At 46.3% G+C, this 21,940-nt stretch overlaps 1 protein-coding gene across 3 annotated transcripts in view; it reads left to right on the forward strand.

Moving 5' to 3' along the window:
- The first annotated feature begins 601 nt into the window (after positions 1–601).
- Positions 602–21,940, forward strand: part of LOC138261627 (trichohyalin-like) — a 181,954-nt gene continuing 160,615 nt past the window's right edge. Inside the window, exon 1 of one of the 3 annotated variants that reach the window (XM_069210755.1) lies at positions 602–774. The gene's annotated coding sequence lies outside the window, so the exon portion shown is untranslated. Of the gene's footprint in view, positions 775–16,228; positions 16,938–21,940 lie in introns of those variants that run through there. The other 2 variants (XM_069210756.1, XM_069210754.1) reach the window with 2 other exon arrangements.

Below are 21,940 nucleotides of genomic sequence, written 5' to 3' on the forward strand. Positions count from 1 at the left end.
ACCCTAACTAGGGCGAAACCGGTCCTGGGTTGCTTGTGTTCCCGTTCATGGTTGGACTGCTCCCATAAACAAAAGGGTCAAGACTGATTTGCATATGGTTAAGTCCAAATTGAAGTGGCATGGTGGGCAAAAAAACGATGGATTTGGATGGGGCCCGAGCGATTACCGGTAGCCTATATTAGTTCAAGCATTCAATCCATCATCTTGATGTTTTTGCGTCAATACATGGGACCGCAAAATTATGTAAAAATAAATGATCTCGTGGGCCAAATGGCAAAGTCAATCATCACATAAGCGAGCGTCCCTTCTATTCCCCCCGCCCCACCAACCCCAACCTGCACAGCGTGCTTTGTGCCCCATCCCAACTGGAGCGGAGGCGCATTGGTTCAAAACGCCTCAGAAGGAAAATAACACTTCCAGAAGGAGTCTTGCATACTTTCTACAGAGCAGGCGAGATAGATAGGCCGCTCAGTGATAAAATATTTCCGCTACGATTACGAATCCTGTAAATAATAACATTTGACGCGTCCCCCGCTAGTAAAGTCTCCTCCCCCACCAGGCCCCTCCTTTACTGTTTGTTGAAATGCTGCGGTTTCTTTTCACAGAGGTACGTGGGCGTGTTCCCTGTTCTGCTGTCATTTACGCTGTCTTCGTTCGCGGGCTGTTGTAAAACAGATCTTGCGCCTCTGGTCCCAAACGTTTTATTCGCGGCAGTTTGTGTTTGTTGATGACGTAGCATAAGCGCCAGAGTTGAGGAAGGGCAGCTTGGATTCGGTAAGTGTTGCTTGAACATGGATGCCCCACCAAGAGAATGTTGTTAAGGCTAGTCTGGCGGTGCAGAGCGTAATACAAAATGTCTCCCGTAAAGAGAGCATGTGGCCAAGAGACTCACACCCACCTTATGTGAGGAACGCTTATAAACGGTTTTAAGGGTATAGACTTCTGACTTGTGAGCGGGGGGGGAGAGGGGGCACCATATAAATCAGCCAAGAAAGAATAAGTACATTTTCCTACTGAATTGTAGTGGGTAAATGTACTGTTATGAGCAGCAGAAAACCTAGGGAAGAAAATATAGTTATAACTCCAAGGGTCATTCCTCAAAAAGGGCAGAGGAGGCCGCTATAAACATCAAAAGTCAGCCAGCGCGCGCCTAAAAGCCTTTTTTTTTTATGGAGCCACTAGATAAGATGACTAGTTCGGATGACTACTGTCACAGGCAGTAAAGTTTGTTCTGCATCAATATCTCGTTTAAATGTTTACATCTATTTCAGGATGGTCTGCGGTCATTCGTATGCTTTCAAGTGAGGTTATGTCAAATTTAGTTCTTTTTGGGATGAGCTATCTACTTGAAGGACATAACTGTCCAACGAGGAACTCTTAAAAGGCTTGGGTTTGTTTTGATTCGACATCAGTAGCCAGGAATAAACTTTCCTCACTTTTCCTTAATGGACAGCAACATTGCTGTGCGCTTCAATCGATCAGCTTATTCCATTGAAGTAAATAGGGCTGTTTCTGACCTCTACCTGTGCGGCGCCCCCTTCACTCAGCATTCTGTCCCAGAGTCAAGTAGTGGCTGCTGATCTTTGAAAGCGGTGGGGCGTAACTACCTGCCACGAATTCACCCCATTAAAAAAAAAATGCCTCACCCATACCCACCCCTCAAATTTACTCTCTTCCCCTTACTCACTCCCACGTTCTCATTCTCACGCACACTAATTCTTACTCATTGTTACTCACACACAAATGTGCTCATACTCATCAGTTTCCAAACTCACTTTGAAACACTTACACACACCATTTCTCACTCACTGACTCCGGGCCCTGGCGCAACTGCACCTGCTGCAACATTGATAGCTACACACATCTGGCAATGCACTCACACTCCTTCACTAACTCCCTCATATTCACTTGCACTTATTCATACACACTAGTAAACTCAGACTTTTGCACCCTTTTACTCTCATTGACACGCCCAAAACACACACTTGCACACATTTTCACTTAATCCCTTTTCATTTTCCACCACTCCCAAATACATGCGTACATAAACGGAGAAAGTTTTTTTTGTACTTACCTTGCTTCCTTTGAAGGCAGCAGAGCAGGAATCTAGCGCTGGACATTTGAATCAAAAAGCCATGATTCGCATCGTGAGCAGCAAGGGCAGATTTGAAAAGGGAAAGATCCATCTCAATCCCTGTCCTAGCTTCTTGATAGGACTGGAACCACAACACTATGGAGAAGCTATGACAGAGGTGGGGATTCCTGCTGCTGCTCGGTGTGGTTTTTTCACTGGCCTCAGGGATGCACTAATGTGCACCCTGACAGTCATATTTTAGCAGATATACTCTGCTGCCTGAGGACTGCACATTGTGCCTGTAAAAAAAATAATGATGCCTGTTTGAGGGGACCGTAGTTGAACTACGCCCTATAGTCGTGCACAATCCAGACATCCATCTACAAAGAGCTGTATTTTGAAACAGTACTCTGTATTTGGAGCATCCCTCAACCCCCTCCTTCTCTTCCTGTCATCAGGAGCCTGTAGAGGAAACCAAGATGGCTGACCTTCACATTGGCAGTGTTCATAAAAACATAAGTTGTGTGTTCGCACACACTATCGAACTCAGACTTTTGCTCACTTTTACTCTCAAAACACACACTTGCACACATTTTCACTCAATCCCTTTTAATTTCCATTACTCACAAATACATGCGTACATAAACAGATTTTTTATTTTATACTTACCTTGCTTCCTTTGAAGACAGCAGAGCAGGAATCTAGTGCTGGGCATTGGAATCAGCAAGCCATGATTCGCATCGAGGGCAGCAAAGGCATATTTGAAAAGGGAAAGATCCATCTCAATCTCTGTCCAAGCTTCTTGATAGGACTGAAACCACAACACTATGAGAAGCTATGACAGAGCTGGGGATCCTAGCCCTGCTGCTGTCTGTGTGGTTTTTCATGGCCTCAGGGATGTACTGATGTGCACCCAGACAGTCACATTTTAGCGGATATAATCTGCTGCCTGAGGATTGCATATTATGCCTGCAAAGAAAATTAATAATGCCTGTTTGAGGGGACCGTAGTTGAACTACGCCACATAGACGTGCACAATCCAGACCTCCATCTACAAGGTGCTGTATTTTGAAAAAGTACTCTGGATCATCCCTCAAACCCCTCCTTCTATTCCTGTCATCAGGAGCTTGGAGAAGAAACCAAGATGGCTGACCTGCACATTGGCAGTGTTAATAAAAACACAAGTCGTGTGTTCATGTTCACTACTAAATTAAGTGATGTGCAGGGAGTCGGAAAAGCAAAGTGCGGAATGCGGGGCCTAACAAGAGGCAGGAAGGAAGCGCCCTGGAGCCCCTCTCAAGGTGCTAACACTGCCCAGAGATCCCAGCATGAATCTAATTGTCTGGGTTGACTGTCACTGGCCCCTCCCATGATGTTACTTGGGACTGAATCAATCACATAGTGCTGGAGCTCTCAAAGAACATTGGGAGAGGGGACCAAGAAAAAACACTCGGGTGATAAGAATCACAGTACGTCATAATATGTCATTTAGCTTAACACCAAGACCCCATGAGACCTCAACATAGGAGATCGACACACACATTTCTAGGTTCTACGTTTTTGCTTTCTTTAAATATTCGGAGCCTGTTTTAGTTGGGTACACAATAGGTGAGATTCATCCCACAATGGCCTGATAAAGTTTGTGTGACTGGTAAGACTTGACAGGGCATACCTGTAGGAAAGTACCATCTTGCCTGGCATGTTCCCCCCACCCATTTTTCACATGTATGTAAGTTTTGTTTTTGTCTGTCTCACTGGGATCCTGCTAGCCAGGACCCCAGTTCTCATAGTTTGTGGCCTGAATGTGTGTACCTGTGTAGTGACTAACTGTGTCACGGAGGCTCTGCTAACCAGAACCTCAGTGCTTATGCTCTCTCTGCCTTTAAAACTGTCACTGTAGGCTAGTGACTATTTTCACCAATTCTAATTGGCACACTGGAACACCCTTAGAATTCCCTAGTATATGGTACCTAGGTACCCAGGGTTTTGGGGTTTCAGGAGATCCCTATGGGCTGCAGCATTTCTTTTGCCACCCATCGGGAGTTCAGACAAATCTTACACAGGACTGCCACGGCAGCCTGAGTGAAATAACTTACACATTATTTCACAGCCATTTTACTCTGCACTTAAGTAACTTATAAGTCGGTTATATGTCTAACCTTCGCTTAGTGAAGGTTGGGTGCAAAGTTACTAAGTGTGAGGGCACCCTGGCACTAGCCAAGGTGCCCCCACATAGTTCAGGGCAATTTCCCTGACTTTGTGAGTGCGGGGACATCATTACACGAGTGTACTACATATAGGTCAATACCTATATGTAGCTTCACAATGGTAACTCCGAATATGGCCATGTTTAACATGTCTAAGATCATGGAATTGTCCCCCAATGCCAAATCTGGTATTGGGGTGCCAATCCCATGCATCCCCGGGGCCCCACCATGGACCCCGGGTACTGCCAAACCAGCTTTATGGGGTTTTCTCTGCAGCTACCGCTGCTACCAACCCACAGACAGTGTTCTGCCCTCCTGGGTTCTGGGCAGCCCAGTCCCAGGAAGGCAGAACAAACAAACAATTTCCCCTGAGAGAGCGTGTTACACCCTCTCCCTTTGGAAATACACGTTAAAGACTGGGGAGGGTTAGCCTCCCCAGTCTCTGGAACTGCTTTGAAGGGCACAGATGGTACCCTCCTTGTATATGTCAGTCTACACCGGCTCAGGGAACCCCCAGTCCCTGCTCTGGCACGAAACTGGACAAAGGAAAGGGGAGTGTCCTCTCCCCTGTCCATCACCACCCCAGGGGTGGTGCCCAGAGCTCCTCCAGTCCCATACCTCTGCCATCTTGAATCCAGAGGTGTGAGGGCACAATGGAGGCCTCTGAGTGGCCAGTGCAGCCGGTGATGCCAGAGACCCCTCCTGATAGGTGCTTACCTGACTAGGTGGCCAATCCTCCTCTGAGGGCTATTTAGGGTCTTTCCTGTGGGCTTTTCCTCAGATAACGACTTGCAAGAATTCACCAGAGTTCCTCTGCATCTCCCTCTTCGACTTCTGCCAAGGATCAACCGCTGACTGCTCCAGGACGCCTGCAAAACTGCAACAAGGTAGCAAGAAGACTACAAGCGACATTGTAGCACCTAATCCTGCCGGCTTTCTTGACGGTTTCCTGATGGTCCATGCTCTGGGGGCTGTCTGCCGTCACACTGCACTGGAAGCCATGAAGAAATCTCCTGTGGGTCGATGGAATTTTCCCCCTGCTCCAGCAGGCAGCAAACTTCAGCGTCACCGGTACTCTGGGTCCCCTCTCATTCTGACGAGCGTGGCCCCTGGAACACAGGTGGTTCACCCAAGTGACACAGACTGTCCAGTGGTCCAACTGTCCAAATTTGGAGGAGGTAAGTCCTTGCCTTCCCTTGCCAGACAGTAATCCTGTGTACTGCGTGAACTGCAGCAGCTAGGGCTTCTTTGCACCTTTACAAGGAATCCTTCGTGCACAGCCTAGCCCAGGTCTACATCCGCCAGCACTCCGTGGGACATCTTCTGCACAAAGGAGAAGTTCCTGGCACCTTTCGTTGTTGCAGAATCTTCAGCTTCTTCCATCCGGAGGTAGCCATTTTGCACTTTCATCTGGGGTTTAGTGGGCTCCTGTCCCCCTGGACACTTTTGTGACTCTTGGACTTGGTCCCCTTCCATCACAGGTCCTCAGGTCCAGGAATCCGTCTTCAGTGCTATGCAGTCTGTTGTGGTCTTTGCAGAATCTACTATCACGACTTAAGTGTGCTTCTGGGGAAGAAGTATCACTTTACTCCTACTTTTCAGGGTCTTGGGGTGGGGTATCTTGGACACCCTTAGTGTTTTCTTACATTACCAGTGACCCTCTACACACTACACTAGGTCAGGGGTCCCTAAGTGGTTCGCATTCCACTTTCTTAGTATATGATTTGTGTTGCCCCTAAGCCTATTGCATCCTATTGTATTCTACAGTGTTTCCACTACTTTTCTAACTGTTTAATTACCTGATTTTGGTTTGTGTGTATATGTTGTGTATTTTACATACTTCCTAAGGGAGTATATCCTCTGAGATAGTTTTGGCACATTGTCACTAAAATAAAGTACCTTTATTTTTAGTAACTTTGAGTATTGTGTTTCTTATGATATAGTGCTGTATGATATAAGTGTTATAGCAGGAGCTTTGCATGTCTCCTAGTTCAGCCTAAGCTGCTCTGCTATAGCTACCTCTATCAATATAAGCTGCTAGAACACTACTAATCTACTGATAAGGGATAACTGGACCTGGCACAAGGTGTAAGTACCATCAGGTACCCACTGTAAGCCAGGTCAGCCTCCTACAATACCACAGTAACCTATTTCGAGGGATAACATACGGACACTGGTCATATAACATGAGGTATATTGCACGAGAAGAGCATTACTGCATACATGTGTAATTTTGCCCTGCCTTGTAAGAAATTACTGCTTGAGGGGGAATTTTAATGAGATGATGATACTGATCTTTTAATCAAGGTCTGGATACACACTGACATCTTTAGTTCTTGCCTACACCGCACATGTGTGGTACTTCAAGACTTACTGTTTACAGTTCATTGGGCTTACAGCCAGCCCACAGCATACCACTAGTTGCCTTAGTTGTCATCCTTATTTGCAGTCTTTCAATTGCTTAGCTCCCATAGGCTTTCCTTCCTTTCTTGTGTTAGATTCTCCTAGGAGCATGATCCAAGTACATGGTCTTTGTCATTTTGCAGCTTTTTGGCTGTGCAGTGTGCTTTCCTACTTCTAACACAGGCATACAGCTCCTAATTGATGTTTCTTTCCTCCTGTCTGCCATCTCTATTGATGTTTTATTTACTTACACTTACTACTCTACACTACTCCAATCTATGCCACTCTATTCTGTGCCACTGCACACCACTCTACACACTCCACTCCACTCTTTTCTACTCTATTCTATTCCACACTGCTCTACTCAACCAATACTACCCCATGCCACTCCAATCCATGCCACTTTAGTCCATGTCGCCCCACTCTGTGCCACTCTACTGTACGCCATTGTACACTACACAGCTCTAATCTATGACACTCCACTCTATACTAATCGAGCCTATTGCATCTTGCCCTTACACCGCTCCATCCCATGCCACTGCTGTCTGGCACTCCAGTCAATGCCACTTTACTCTACGCCCCTCCACTCTATGGCACTCCATTTGACACCACTCCATTGCACTGTACTTCACTCTACACCACTTTACTCAGTCACTATACTCCAAGCCATTCCACTCTACGCCCACCTCTAAACTCCTCCCCTCCTCTCTATGCTACACCATCCCACGCCACTCTATGCCACCGCACCCCACTCTCCCCTACTTTGCTTTATGCCACTCTCTATGCCATGCCACTAATTTTTAGCTATGCTGAACAGCAGCCATGTTGCCGCACAACATGGATAAAAGACATTGACTAAACCAACAGCTCTTACATAAGTTAGACCTTTAGCCAATGCTAGTTTATATAGTGTGAACCCTCATAGTGCAAAGCACTGGCCTGTAATCCAGCCTTTATATCATGTACCCTGCTTTAGTATGTTTTATTTTATTTTATTTTTCACTTCACGTTTGTGCAGACTTGTCAATATAATCTTGATGTGTTCAAATGAGACAAGAGTATGTTTTTTGTGTTCATAAAACATTTGAGCATAAAAACCTGAACCAATGTGGTGCCCGTTTTATGCGATCAAGGCTGCGTTCACAAAAACACATTATGGTAGAAGATATATATAGAGAGAGAGCGAGAATATGATATCATTTAATAATTCTTTCGTACAAAGGTTGTGCAGCATGGCTAAAAAACATTGACCAAGCGAATGCATTCTGTATAGGCGAGACCTATTGGCTTTATTAGTGTTTTCACCATAAGAGTGCATTTTTTGCAGAATGTCCTCTCTCCCCGTAACGCCCTGCATTGTTGCTCTCATCTTGCTGCTTGCCCCTCCTGTCTGCTTAATTACTGCTTGCTTTCCCACACACACCAGCACTAAAGAACCTATAACTCGCGCCCCCGCCATGCACAGTGTTGTCATCAATGATATAATTTTAGTTGTTATTTGTGATGTGATACAACATGTCATGACAGTTGTAGTATGTGAGCCAGGGCGCAAGTTATTATAGTTTATTCACTTATTGTTTAAAACATTTTCTTTTACCTGACATTTTCCCTCAACTATAATGTTACTTTAACTTTTATTTTTTCCAGTGAATAAATATAAATATTTATGTACTACATTGGAGAGCGGCGGTCGCCACTTTGTAGTTAGGATTCCGAGAGATGGGACTCCTCAGATTTTTGATTGGTTATGTGTATATAGATGAAACTTTGCAGACCCATTCCTTTTTAGGTCGAGCTTAAGTGTTTGACGTGTTGTATACTTATACTGTGAGTTCAAAGATATTTAATTTGTGGGTTGCACTGTCCTTTAAAAATCCTTGCTTGCTAGTGGTCAGATCTGCCTCTTTGTCCTGCCTTTTTCTTTTTGGGAGCAGCACCAACTACTAAATAATTATGCTATGTCCTGTTTATCTCTTCTGTAGGGTGTGTGTTCACTCTCGCCTCCCCACCTGCTCCCTCTGCAAACATAAAACCAACAGCAGAGGGGGGCTTTTCCAGGGCCAGCTCGTTTTACTTTGTTTCCTGCTCATTTCCAGGGAAGCTTCCATTTTCATTTTCAGAGCATTCTTGCTCTGAGTTTAACTTAGATGTAAACAAGTCTATAAATCAGGCTGTTATCTTGTTCACATTTGATCTCTGTGGCCAGGGAGGGCTGAGGCCCTCTTGTTAAAGTTGTCTGCTCTCTCAAAGGCAGGGGCTGCTGAGAGAGTTCAGATATGGCCCGTTTTGTTTTCCAATTAATGTGGTAAGAAAAGTCTGGTTAGGAGTTTACAACGCTAATAGCTCTACCTCGACAAAATGCAAGACCCTCCCTTCAAGCTAATGATGGAAGCTTGCCCTATCTGTTTGTTATCACAGTTTATCTCCGGAGCCTTCCCCCTCGCCTTACAGCTCTTGGTGTTGGGCGTATTACCTGGTTCCTGTGGGGGCTCCCGGGGCCAGGACACCTGATGACTTTTAATGTTTCCTTCATCTGCGCAGTGGGCCTCCCTCAACTCCATATGGTATCCACTGTGGGCTTGCTGTCAAGATCGGGCGGAAAGGGGGAACAAACCAGACGCTCGTTGTAAGGGATAAAAGGCCGCTTTAATAGAACAGGTCTGGTATAAAACAATAACCTTGGCTTTTTGCCTCACAAAACTACAAACCTCACTATACAATATTTCTCTCCTAACCCCCTCCCCCACCCTCTAAACTTTCACTCCCCAAATCGCCCCTGAACAATCCCTTCCCCATCTGTCCTGCTGCCCACCTTCTGCAGTTACCCCTGCCTTTCCTCCCTCGTGCCCCTTGCTAAAACCTCCATGCCCTCAAATCTTTGTTATCATCCCTTTCCCCCCCTCCAAAGCCTTTCCGTGTAAATCCCCCACCTCACCAGACCTGCCTACCAGCGGCATGAGCAAACTACACCAAATACTCAAAGAACAATGAATATTAGTACACATCATGCAGAAAACAACCTGTCCTATTATAGCCTAACTAAGCCACAAAAATATTTATACCTGGAAACAAATAAAACCACCCTTTCCTACCATCAAAAATCAAAATCGAACCAAATCAAAAACAACTAATTAAAGGGAGGGCGGGTAGGCCCAAAAAACAGTACCGTCTCCTGGGTGTGTACAATGGCCAAAAGAGGCCGCCTACTTCCAGCCCACTCCCTATATAACCACCCCAAGGACCCACCCCATCCTGTCTAATTAACCAATAGATTTCCCCGATCTCCCCGTGGCCCGTTCCACCCGCCCGATAAGCCCGGGGGGAGACCAGGTTAAACCTCGGCTCCCCCCAAGCCCCCATCGGGCGGAAAGGGGGAACAAACCACAGACGCTCGTTGTAAGGGATAAAAGGCAGCTTTAATAGAGCAGGTCTGGTATAAAACAATAACCTTGGCTTTTTGCCTCACAAAACTACAAACCTCAATATACAATATTTCTCTCCTAACCCCTCCCCCACCCTCTAAACTTTCCACTCCCCAAATCGCCCTTGAACAATCCCTTCCCCATCTGTCCTGCTGCCCACCTTCTGCAGTTACCCCTGCCTTTCCTCCCTCGTGCCCCTTGCTAAAACCTCCCTGCCCTCAAATCTTTGTCATCATCCCCTTCCCCCCCAAAGCCTTTCCGTGTAAATCCCCAGCCACCCAGGAAAACCCGCCAGGAGTTTTCCTGCCCCACCCCCCCAAATTAACGATCCCAAAGCTTCTCCCCCAACAAATCTGCAATCATAATCCTGAGATCCAATAGATACAGCTCATTGCCCATGAAGGTCAAGTGAACCCCATCCTGTCGAAACAACTCACCCGACGATGTAACCAAATTTTCATGCAACAAAAAGGAAAACCCCTTTTCTTGACAGAATTTCCTCATCTCGCTATTCACTTTTCTCCTCTGTTTTTCTATGCCTGTAAAGGAATATGCTCCTCTCCACACCCGCCTAGGAACCATACAAGTCCAAACTATGTGTGTACCTGCCCAACGTTCTTTAATCCTGACCAAATCCATCTTCATTGTTTTCAACAATCCAATGCCTGACAAAGAAACTAAATAATTCTCCCCAAGATGAATAACTAACAGTGTTTGGCAAATCCCTCTCTCAATCCTCCTCGAAAGAACTGACAACAACTCGCCCCATCTCATGCCGCTCTTACCCACCCAAATGACCCTAATTCTCGCTCCATCTAAACCTAGTTGCGTTCCAAAATGCCTGGAAGCAGCTTGCTTCTCTGCCCACCGTACAAAATAATGCCCAACTATCCAGATGAAACAGCTCCCATCAGGTCCCCCGACACAACCTACAAGAAAACAGCGAAAACACACGTAAAAAATTCTTTGCAATACCAATTTAAGAAAGAAGAAGAGAAAGGAGAATACATATACAAAGTTAGAAAAAAGGAAAATTAAGAAGTACCCAAGCACAACAATGCACATAATAATAAAAAACATACAACCCCAACAACCTACCTGCAATCTGCTAACGGACATAGCGCTTAAAACATTGCGATTTCCATCTCCCCAAACCCATAATAAAACCATCCGATTTTCCTAAAGCCCTGGCTTCCGTAGCTGCTCCGATCCGAAATGAATGTGTACCATAGCAACGCAGATCCAAGCCCAACAAAACCAAAGACCTTCTCAAAACAACCATAAGTTGGTTAGCCGTTAAACTTGAACCATCCTCATGAATGAACATCAACCTTGATGACGACGGCAGAAACCTTACAAACAACCTCCACCAACTAACAGGACAAATGGGAGATGCATCACCACCTAAAACCACCTCCTGTCCCCTCCCCAACTGATCAGTCTTAGATGCCCGTAACCAAAGAATAATAGCCCCTTTTCTTACCTGTACATCAGACTGTAGAATACCCTCCTGTCCCTTCAAACCCCAAAGCTCTGAAACCCGCAACGCTCCATGAAAAAGCCAATACATACATAGCGAAAACAATCTAACCTCCCAATGAGAAAAACAAACATCCACCAAAACCCCCATCAAACCCTGCAAAATCTGCGATGTTATGGGCCGCCTGCGATTCCCTCCTCGCCCCTCCCTCCCTTGCCCAACCCGAAATCAGTCATCTACACAGCTTGCCCTCAACCGGATCATAACCCCAAAAGTACTTCCCATAAAAGGAAATACCAGACAACTTACCTGCTATAGTAACTGCCGACAAGCCCAACTCAATTTCCTGCATTATACAATGGATCGCATCCTCTCTCCGCATCTCGCAAACCTCGAAACCCCCCTCCCGTTTTACTGCACCTGACTGTAAAAACTCCAACCAGGCCTGTTCATAACTCTTCCGAGTGGACGGAGCTATGGACTACTGAACCAGCTCCAGCATCCTCACTCTCCTAATTGACATAACTCCCTGGGAACCGCCGTCTTCAGCACATCTGCTCCCGGTGCCAGCCCACGGAATCTCTGCCACTGGAAACGAGATAACGCATCAGCCAAATCATTATTAAACCTGGAACATATCTTGCCTTAAACAACACATTAAACTGCAAACATTTTAGCAAAAAGACTCTCAAAAGCCTCAGTACCTTCTCATCTCTTGCCCTCTGTGAATTAACAAGATTAACCACTGACTGGTTATCCACATTGAATAACACATTTCTGTTCGCAAAGGTCGAACCCCACACAAACAACGCAACCACTAAAGGAAAAAATTCCAAAAAGGCAATGCTATGCTTAGCCTTCTTCCAGCTTAAAGGCCAACTCTCCGCCGCCCAATGACCGTCCCAAAATAGCCCAAAACCATGAGCTCCAGAAGCATCCGAAAAAACTTGAATCTGCCAGATCCAATTAACATCATCAACCAACATGGTAACACCGTTGAATTGCTGTAAAAAACCAATCCACATCCTCAAATCCTCTCTCACACTCGCCTGAAGCCGAATGTGATGGTGGAGCAGCACAGCCCCTCTCATTGCAAAACCCAAACGCCTACAAAATGCTCTGCCAACCCGAATAACTCTACAAGCAAAGTTCAAATGACCCAAGATACTCTGAGCCTGACCTAACTCCAATTTCGGCTTCTGAACCGCTTCCTCCAACAAGGAAATCAACAGCTGAACCTTCTCTCGTGGCAACCTCACCTCCATCTTAACGGAGTCCAATTCGATTCCCAAAAAACTCAAGCAAGTTGAAGGCCCTTCCGTCTTCTCTTGAGCCAAAGGAACACCAAATTGGGCCATAGTCCTCAGAAATAGTACCAGCGCCTCACCACATTCACCATACATAGGTCTGCCCACAATTAGGAAATCATCCAAGTAATTAGTAACAAACTTCACCCCACACTGACCTTGTATAAACCATTGTAAAAACGTACTAAACATTTAAAAAAGAGAACAAGACACCGAACAACCCATTGGTAACATCCTGTCCACGTAAATAGTGTCTTCAAACTGCATACCCAACAATGAAAAATCCTCCGGGTGTACCGGCAACAGTCGAAACGCCGACTGAATATCTGATTTTGCCATTTCAGTACACTGACTGCATCTTCTCACCAAGGAAATTGCATAATCCACTGATGCGTAATGAACAACCGCATCTTCAGGAGCGATAGTCATTTACCGATGCCCCTGCAGGCCATGACAGATGATGAATAAGGCGAAATTCCCCTTCCTGCTTCTTAGGTACAACTCCAAGAGGTGAAATGGTCAAATTAGGTAAAGGCCAACTATGAAAAGGACCAACAATCCTACCCAAACTCACTTCCTTCTGGAGTTTTGCCCTTACCACCTCCGGAAACTGCTTTGCTGACTTCAAGTTATTGGCCCATCTCCTCACTCTCGGACCCTGATAACAAAGCTTGAAACCTTCTTGAAAACCTCTTAACAAAGTCTTTGCCTCTTCTAGATGCAGGTAAAATTGCAACCAATAACCTACAACCTCTAAATTAATAGGAGTAGGGCCCTTTACCTGCCAATTGTTGTCCGTGAGCCCTGCCTCTATCTGCTCCTCTACCCTGCACCCCCTGTCCTGACCAATTGAATCCACCGAAACATTGATAGGCCAGGTGCCTGCCTCCACAATTGGCACAATCATGTCTAAATTTGCACTGTTGCCTGGTGCACAACGCATTGTTAAATGCCCAACATGCCCCATTATGGGGGAACTGACCCCTGTGACTGAAACCCACCCCAAATTGGGTGGGATGGGCCTGAAATGGCTTATATTGAACAGGTAAGCCACTAGCCGTATGTGTAGTAGGCGCATTCCTTGCAGTTCTTAACCGCTGCATCCACAATTCGTTGTCAGTCTCCCCCCCCCAAATTTTCTCCGGGTAAATAGCCTTACAGGCCTAAAACTCCTCATCATAACGGAACCATCCAAAGCCCCCATAATCCATCTGGGCCCTTCTCACTACATCCATATACTTGAACAAAGCCACTCAGAGATCCGTAAAACGTTCGCATAATACACTTGCATAAATTAAAAAGGCAGACGTCCAATTCTCAATAGTCGTTGGCACCTTCGGTCTCCTCGCCAACTCCCACTTCTCCTCTTTCGATCCTTCCTTTGCCTGCACTTCCCTATGTAATAATTTAAAAAACATCAATAAATTCACCTTTCCAAATTTTTTCCTTTAAATTCTGAGTGAGATGCGCCCCCAAAGGCATCGACACTCCCATATACGGCAACTTCTTACCTTTAGAACCCGCTTGTCCCACCGTACCCGATTCCCCTGTACTCACCTGACCCTCCACTGACTTACCTGTAACCACTTGAGTAGCATTAAGCGAACCTTCCGGTTTACTCTGTTAACCCTTCCCCTGTTTCCACCTGAATAGCTACATCCACATTCTTTGCATTACGCCCCAAATTTTATTTCCCCCTAATCAACAAACCTGCCTCCCCAGATACTTCACCTCTGCACAGACCACCAACCACTTCACGCCCTGATGACAGACGATCGCCCTGGACCGCCTGTCCACTCAACACTGTCTTCGGAGCCGACACAGCCCGCACATCCAAAACCGGAGCTTCGTCTTCATAATCCAACTCCTCTTCGTCGGGAACTAAACCTGTATTATCGCTCCGGCTAGCAGGAATCACCCGAGTGTCCCGCAAAAAAGGATCTAAAGACTCAAAATCATGAACTGGTGTCTCCCTCGCAATCGGGCGAACCGCTCCGGATTGCGCCCTCTCTTCAAACCGATGTGCCGGAGGCGCCCTGACGTCCACCGGTACCGAAAAATCAGCTGGTCGCCCAAACCGCTGACCCTCCGAGGCCAACCCATGCTGCTCAGGAACATGGGCCTGGTTACACCCAGAAAGGTATGCCCTTGCACCCTGCTGCCAAAAATCTAACCACACCTGCGCAGAACCTGACTTTCCATCATCTGTGATCACCCCTGAAATGGTACCCCGAAGCACCGCATCCTGCTCGCCCACATACTCAACCTGCTCCCCTGCCCTGAACACTGACTTATTAGCCACCTCCCACTCCTGCACTCTCCGCACCATGGGACTAACCACCCTTGGCACCCATTGCAATGACCTGCTACTACCAGCCCTCTCGCATGCCTCAGACTGCTCAAAATTACCTTTACCAGTCAAGCCCTCAACCTCCTCAGTCTCCCCTTCCTCTTCAGAATCTATAATAATAATAAAACTTGATTCCAAAATTTTTGCCCCCCCCACGCCCGACGCCTAAATGTGGATTATCGGGCTCGAGAGAGCCACAAACTGCCATTCCTGAGGGCGCGGCTTTCTTGGCCGCCCGTCCCAATGGCCTTTCTTCAAAATGCTCGTCACCGCGCACCCCACCGCTCTCTAAGGCGAGTGGGGCTTGTTGTGCCGCTTTTTGGAGAGTGCATGCTGACGCTCCACACGCCACCATCCGGCCCCCTGAAGGCACCACACTCGTCGCGCTCCGCAAGCACGCACTCCCCCCACTCGCCGCTTTGCCCTGACCTGCACCCGCCGCCATGTTTATGGAGGAGCCTCGCCCCAGAGCAACCACGCGCTGCCTTAAAGACGAACCGGTCCTTCTAATCAAACGCGCGCCACCTCCTCGCATACCACTCACACCAGGTAAGCTTAACAAACCCTGTTCCATGCCTTCGGACCGCTCCGGTGATACCGAAACTTTCCTGCCTGCTACGCTTTTAACTTTATACTTCCTAAATTTCTTGGGGCTCTCAGGCGATGTACACTCTAAAACAGCAGCAGTAACACGTTCTGCTGAAGACCTCTTCGGCCGTTTCAGCTCCACCCACGCCTGCTCTAAAACACCTACCTTAATTAAATCTTTCCTACCAGCCTCCTGCAACACTTTCAAAGCCTGGACTACACTATTCGCTGCCATGACAACCCTCTAACAACCAAAGAAAACACTTCGACAATTACCACAACTCTCGGCCTAAAACTCCCCCAAAAAACAGTACCGCCTCCTGGGTGTGTACAATGGCCAAAAGAGGCCGCCTACTTCCATACCACTCCTTATATAACCACCCCAAGGACCCACCCCATCCTGTCTAATTAACCAATAGATTTTCCCGATCTCCCCGTGGCCCTTTCCACCGCCTGATAAGCCCGGGGGGAGACCGGGTTAAACCTCGGCTCCCCCCAAGCCCCCATTGTGAACCCACTGCTCTTTCGGCATACTGGACGGCTCCTTACTCTGTTGCTTTCTCGTCTTGGGCAACAATTCCTACGTGCAAGTCGGACTGCGGATTGTAGTAGGGCTTGCCGCCTAAAGCCGGCGATCAGGTCGGACCAATTGGCTTTGCCAGTGCTCATTACAGCTAGGCTAACGAAGTCAGGCAAGTCAGTGAAAAGCATGGCACCCCAGTCCTTCACCGTGTGCCGCGGTAAACAGCCTTCTGAGCGAAGCTCAAACGACCGTACCACCTTCTCTTAACCCCTGGGACAACCCACTAGAACTGTTTCCTGTTTGCTTTTCAGTGGGTCTTCCCCATGCCTCTGTCCTCCCTCTCTGCCACAACCTTAAGGCTATGTCCTTTTCGGGGGCAAGTCGCAGCACGCCCGTTACCTGCATTTTTTTTTTTTTTTTTTTCTTTCCTTTTTTGCTTCACGTTCTGTTGACACCTTTGCAAATGCACAAAACGGTTTTAAGGAGGACTTTAATGCCCCAGCGCTCAAAAGCAGTGAGTAATATCCACACCCAGCAAGTAGTATTTGAATCAAATCCACAATGTGCTCTTTGCGTTCTGCAGGTAATGGCTGCATGCTGCTGTTATTTTATTTTAGATTTGTTGGTAGTGGGCGCTACCGTATGTAGTATGGTGTACTGCCTTGACTGATGGAATGAAAATGGGAATTTCTCTGCCTTTTGCTATTTCGAAACTGCTTACAGTTATTAGTTTAGCCCTGTCTAATGATGCACAATCGGCTTATCTACAAATGAAGGTGAAAGCCTTAAATTGGCCCTGCACGGTTGAGAATTAAGAGCTGCAGCCCCCCCCGTATGTCAGCAGCATATTTGACATATTTATGCATATTATTGTTAAGACATAAGCGTTGGTAACCTTATATTACTATAGAAACTGTGGATATTCTTTCCAGATTTGTTAGAAACCAGAGTCTGGTTTGTGGTTAAAGCTGCAAAGAACACCCCAAAGTGCATACATTACTATTAGTCCTATTAAATAAATAAGATCCACTCCTTTGAGAGTTCTTAAACATAAGGATGCTGGCAGTACAGCCTCTTGCACTCCAACATAAAAGTCTTTGATGTTCTGTGGTACAAAATAACGCTGCTTTTCGAGGCAGTATTTCTTTGAGATGTTGATGGTAAGGAGACTGTTTGCCATGTTCTCTCTTTATCCGTAGCCATTCGCATTCCGAAGCTTGCCTTTGAAATGCTGCTGTGTAAGGTGGGCGAATCCGATCGGAGGCCTTCTGAATCAACGGCATCTTGAACTAAGCAGGCAATAATTGCTGCAATGTTTCAAGCACAAAGCAGCCTCATAAGCGGATCAATTGGAACCACAAGTATATGCAATCGTTATGGATCTATTGCACCCCCCTCAAAATACTGTACAGTGAGTGAAAGTTTGCCAGAAGACACTTTTTTTTTTTTTTTTTTTTTTTTTTTAATACAAATTTAGTTACAGTGGTTAACCAAATAGTCGATTACTTTATTTGAACTAACCAAACCAGGGATACTTGCAGCAATTGTGCATTTTTTAGAAATGATATTGTGCATTGGAGTACCAAAACTTAAATGATTACTAGAGGTTTCAACAGGGCATAAGTCCTAACCAGCATGGGTAAAGCCAATTGGTTTGGTCCCTGCAAAATGTAGTTTTTTGTCAATGTTTTTTAGACATGTAGCAAGTCTTAAAGTAAAAAAAAAAAAAGAAAAAAAACTGTATGACACAGCCAGCACATAGGCATGTTGCATAGCAGAACTAGCTGCTGCACAACATGATTTAAAAAAAAAAAAAAATAATAAATAAATATATATATATATATATATAGGGACATCATTGACCATTTCATACTGTTTTTCTTTAAAACTTTAAACCGCAATGAAGAGAAAACGCAGTAAGCAATACTACTAAAATTATACGGTCAAAGCCCTACTTGACTTTTTTCCCATGCCTCTGTCAAGTTCTGTTCAACCCTACATGATTGTGTTTGTTTCACAACTGCGTGTTCTATATGAAAGTGCCTTGACTTTTCCGTTGTCTTTACTTTCAGGGCACCTCCTAGCCAACTATAATTACGATTGGCAGTCATTTTTAGGGGTGAGCGCAAAGCACTCCGCCCCTGTTGTAATCTCTCTTTGGGCTTCTAACCACGCCCATGTCACATAAATAACTTTAATTGGTTTGTGGGCTTGCCTTTTAAAATCTGCTTGCTTTCATTAGTGAAAGGCATGCGTACATCATGCCTTTTCCAGTGTTTAGCCCTCCTCGAGCGCACCGACCAACTACTGAAAACATATGAGGCTCCATATTTTCCGTATGGTTTCTGGACTACTTTTTCTCTTTATTTCGCAGCGCGATCTCACTGGGCAGTAGTCCAGCGCTTTGCGTGACATCAATCCTGTTACATAGGTTATTACACTTTTGCCGGTTACATGTCTAATTGCACTTTTGCCGATACGTCTCACTGCGAGCGAACTTCTATTTCCCTTTATGTGTCTGCTTAATGCAGATGGTGGCTGTGAGAAGGTAGCCTCTTTCTAGCATGGTTACCCCACTTTTGGCCTGTTTGTGAGTGTGTGTCAGTGTCTTTTTACTGTCTCACTGGGATCCTGCTAGCCAGGACCCCAGTGCTCGTAGTTTGTGGTTTGTGGCCTATACTACATTTCACTAATAAGGGATAACTGGACCTAGTATACGGTGTAAGTGCCCAGGGTGCCCACTACAAACCAGGCCACCCTCCTACAGTGGCCTTTGGCTCGCTTATGTGAAACTTCTACTTTTCAGTTTATGTGACAAGAAAAGTCTGGTTAGTTATGTGAAACTTTTACTTTTCATTTTCAATTTATGTGGCAAGAAAAGTCTGGTTAGGAGTTTACAGTGCTAATAGGTCTAACTCGAGCAAAAGCGAGACCCATTGCATTGCAAATGCTTGTTTATATTGGGTGATGATGCAAGGTTTTGTGATGAATAGTTAAGTGGGTGCAAAGAATAAAAGGAGGGTGTCAAAACACATTTTCCCATCAATGCATTTTGCATAGACTGTGACACTCTTGGTCAATCCACTCAACTTTAGGACATGCCACTTGACTCTAAGACATGCCACTCTACAACATGCCACTCTACTCGACAACACGCCACTGCACTCTGTGATACTTCCCTCAACTCTGACACTCCACACCACTCAGCTCTACAACATACCACTCCACTCTAAGATACCACTCCACTCTACGACACCCCAGTCCTCTCCACCACTTACCTTTCCACTCTACACCACTCCGCTCTGTACCCCTCCACTCTGAGACACTACGGCAAACCACTCTGTCATGCCATTCCACTCTACAACACTTTATACCCCTCCATTCTACAACACACTACAGCACACCACTTCACTCTACTCTACAACACCCCACTCCACTCTCTAATATGCCACTCCACTCTACAACATGCCTCTCCATCCTATGACACTCTATGACAATCCACTTAATTGAAGTGTACGACATGTCACTCTACCTACGACACACCAATCTGCTCTACGGCATGCCACTCTACTCTATGGCATGCCAATCCACTCTGACATGCTTCTCCACTGTCCACCTTTCCACTCTTTGCCAGTCCAGTCTAGGCCATTCCACTGTACTCACCTCCACTCTAACACAGAGTACAACACCAGACTCTGATACGCCACTCCACTCTAAGGCTCTCCACTCCACCCTAAACAACTTCAAATTACAGCAATCTTCTGGACTCTGCCTCTCCACTGTATGCTACTGTACACCACTCTACAACACTGTGTTGCGCCACTCCACTCTGACACACCACTATACTCTGTGGGGCGCTGCTCCACTCTACAACACTCCACTCTACTGTATGACATTCCATGCCACTCCACTGTACGATACGCCACTGCAGTCTATGACACACCACTATGTTCTTCCACTGTAAGACACTCTTTCCATGCTGCTCCACTCTACCTCCTTCCACTTTATTCCCCTCCACTCTACTACACTGTACGACACTCTATGGCATGCACTCCACTCCTCTTAATCACTCCACTCTATGACACTGCACTCCCAATTATGATACGCCATGCCACTGTACGAAAGGCCATACCACTCTATATCACTTCACTCTAGGCCAGTCCACTGTGTGCCATTCTGCTGTATGCTGCAACACTCTATGCCACGACAATCTACAACATGACACTGTATGACACTCCATTCTAGAGCACTCCAATCTCCGGCATGCCACTTAATTCTACGGCACTCCACTTTATGCCCTTCCACTTTAAGACAGTCTATGTCACGCAACTCCACTCTACACTGACACGTTGCTAGAGTCTACACCCCTCCACTTTACTTTGACATGTCATTCTGTGACATGCCACTCCACTCTAAGCCACTCTACCAACTCTCCGCCACAACACTCGAGACAACACACACTCTACGTCACAAAACTCTACTGGATGCCACTCCACTCTTCTCCCTTCTGACACTCCACTCTGTGATACGTCACTCCGACACTCCACATCACTCTGCTGTATGACATACCACTCCACTCTAAGATGCCACTCCACTCTACGACACCCCAGTCCTCTCCATGACTTACCATTCCACTCTACACCGCTCCGCTCTATGCCCCTCCATTCTGAGACAGTATGACAAACCACTCTGTCACACCACTCCACTCTGTGCCCCTCCATTCTACAACACTACACAGCACACCACTTCACTGTACTCTACAGCTCGCCACTCCACTCTGATATACCACTCCACTCTACAAATTGCCACTCCATGACAATCCACTCCATTCAAGTGTACGACATGCCACTCTACTCTAGTACACACCATTGTACTCTACGACATGCCGACACTCCAATCCACTCTAACATGCATCTCCACTGTACTCCACTACACTTTAGGCCAGTCTACTCTACGCCACTCCACTGTAAACACCTCCACTCTAACACACTGTACAACACCTAATTCAGACATGCCATTCCAATCCACTCTACGGCTCTCCACTCCACCGACACCACTTCAATCTACTGGACTTTATGCCCCTCCACTTTATGCTACTGTACACCACTCTACAACACTGATGCACCACTCCACTCTACGACACACCACTGTACTGTGTGAGACCCTGCTCCACTCTACAACACTCCACTACATGCCACTCCACTCCATACTGCGCCACTGCAGTCTACGACACACCTCTAGGTTCGTCCACTCTAAGACACTCTTTGACACGCTGCTCAACTCTACGCCACTCCACTTTATGCCCCTCCACTCTACCACACTGTGTTACACTCTACGGCATGCCATTCCACTCCTCTCTTCATCATTCCACTCTGACACTGCACTCCTAATTATGACATTCCATGCTACGCCACTGAATGAAACGCCACTCCACTCCACTCTACGCCATTCCACTCTAAACCAGTCCACTGTGTGCCACAACACTCTGTACGACAACAGTCTACAACACAACACTGTATGACACTCCATTCTACAGCACTCCAATCAGCGGCTGCCACTCCACTCTACGGCACTCCACTTTACGCT

The sequence above is a fragment of the Pleurodeles waltl genome, chromosome 10 (genome assembly GCF_031143425.1).
Source record: "Pleurodeles waltl isolate 20211129_DDA chromosome 10, aPleWal1.hap1.20221129, whole genome shotgun sequence".
In the NCBI taxonomy this organism is placed as follows: domain Eukaryota; kingdom Metazoa; phylum Chordata; class Amphibia; order Caudata; family Salamandridae; genus Pleurodeles; species Pleurodeles waltl.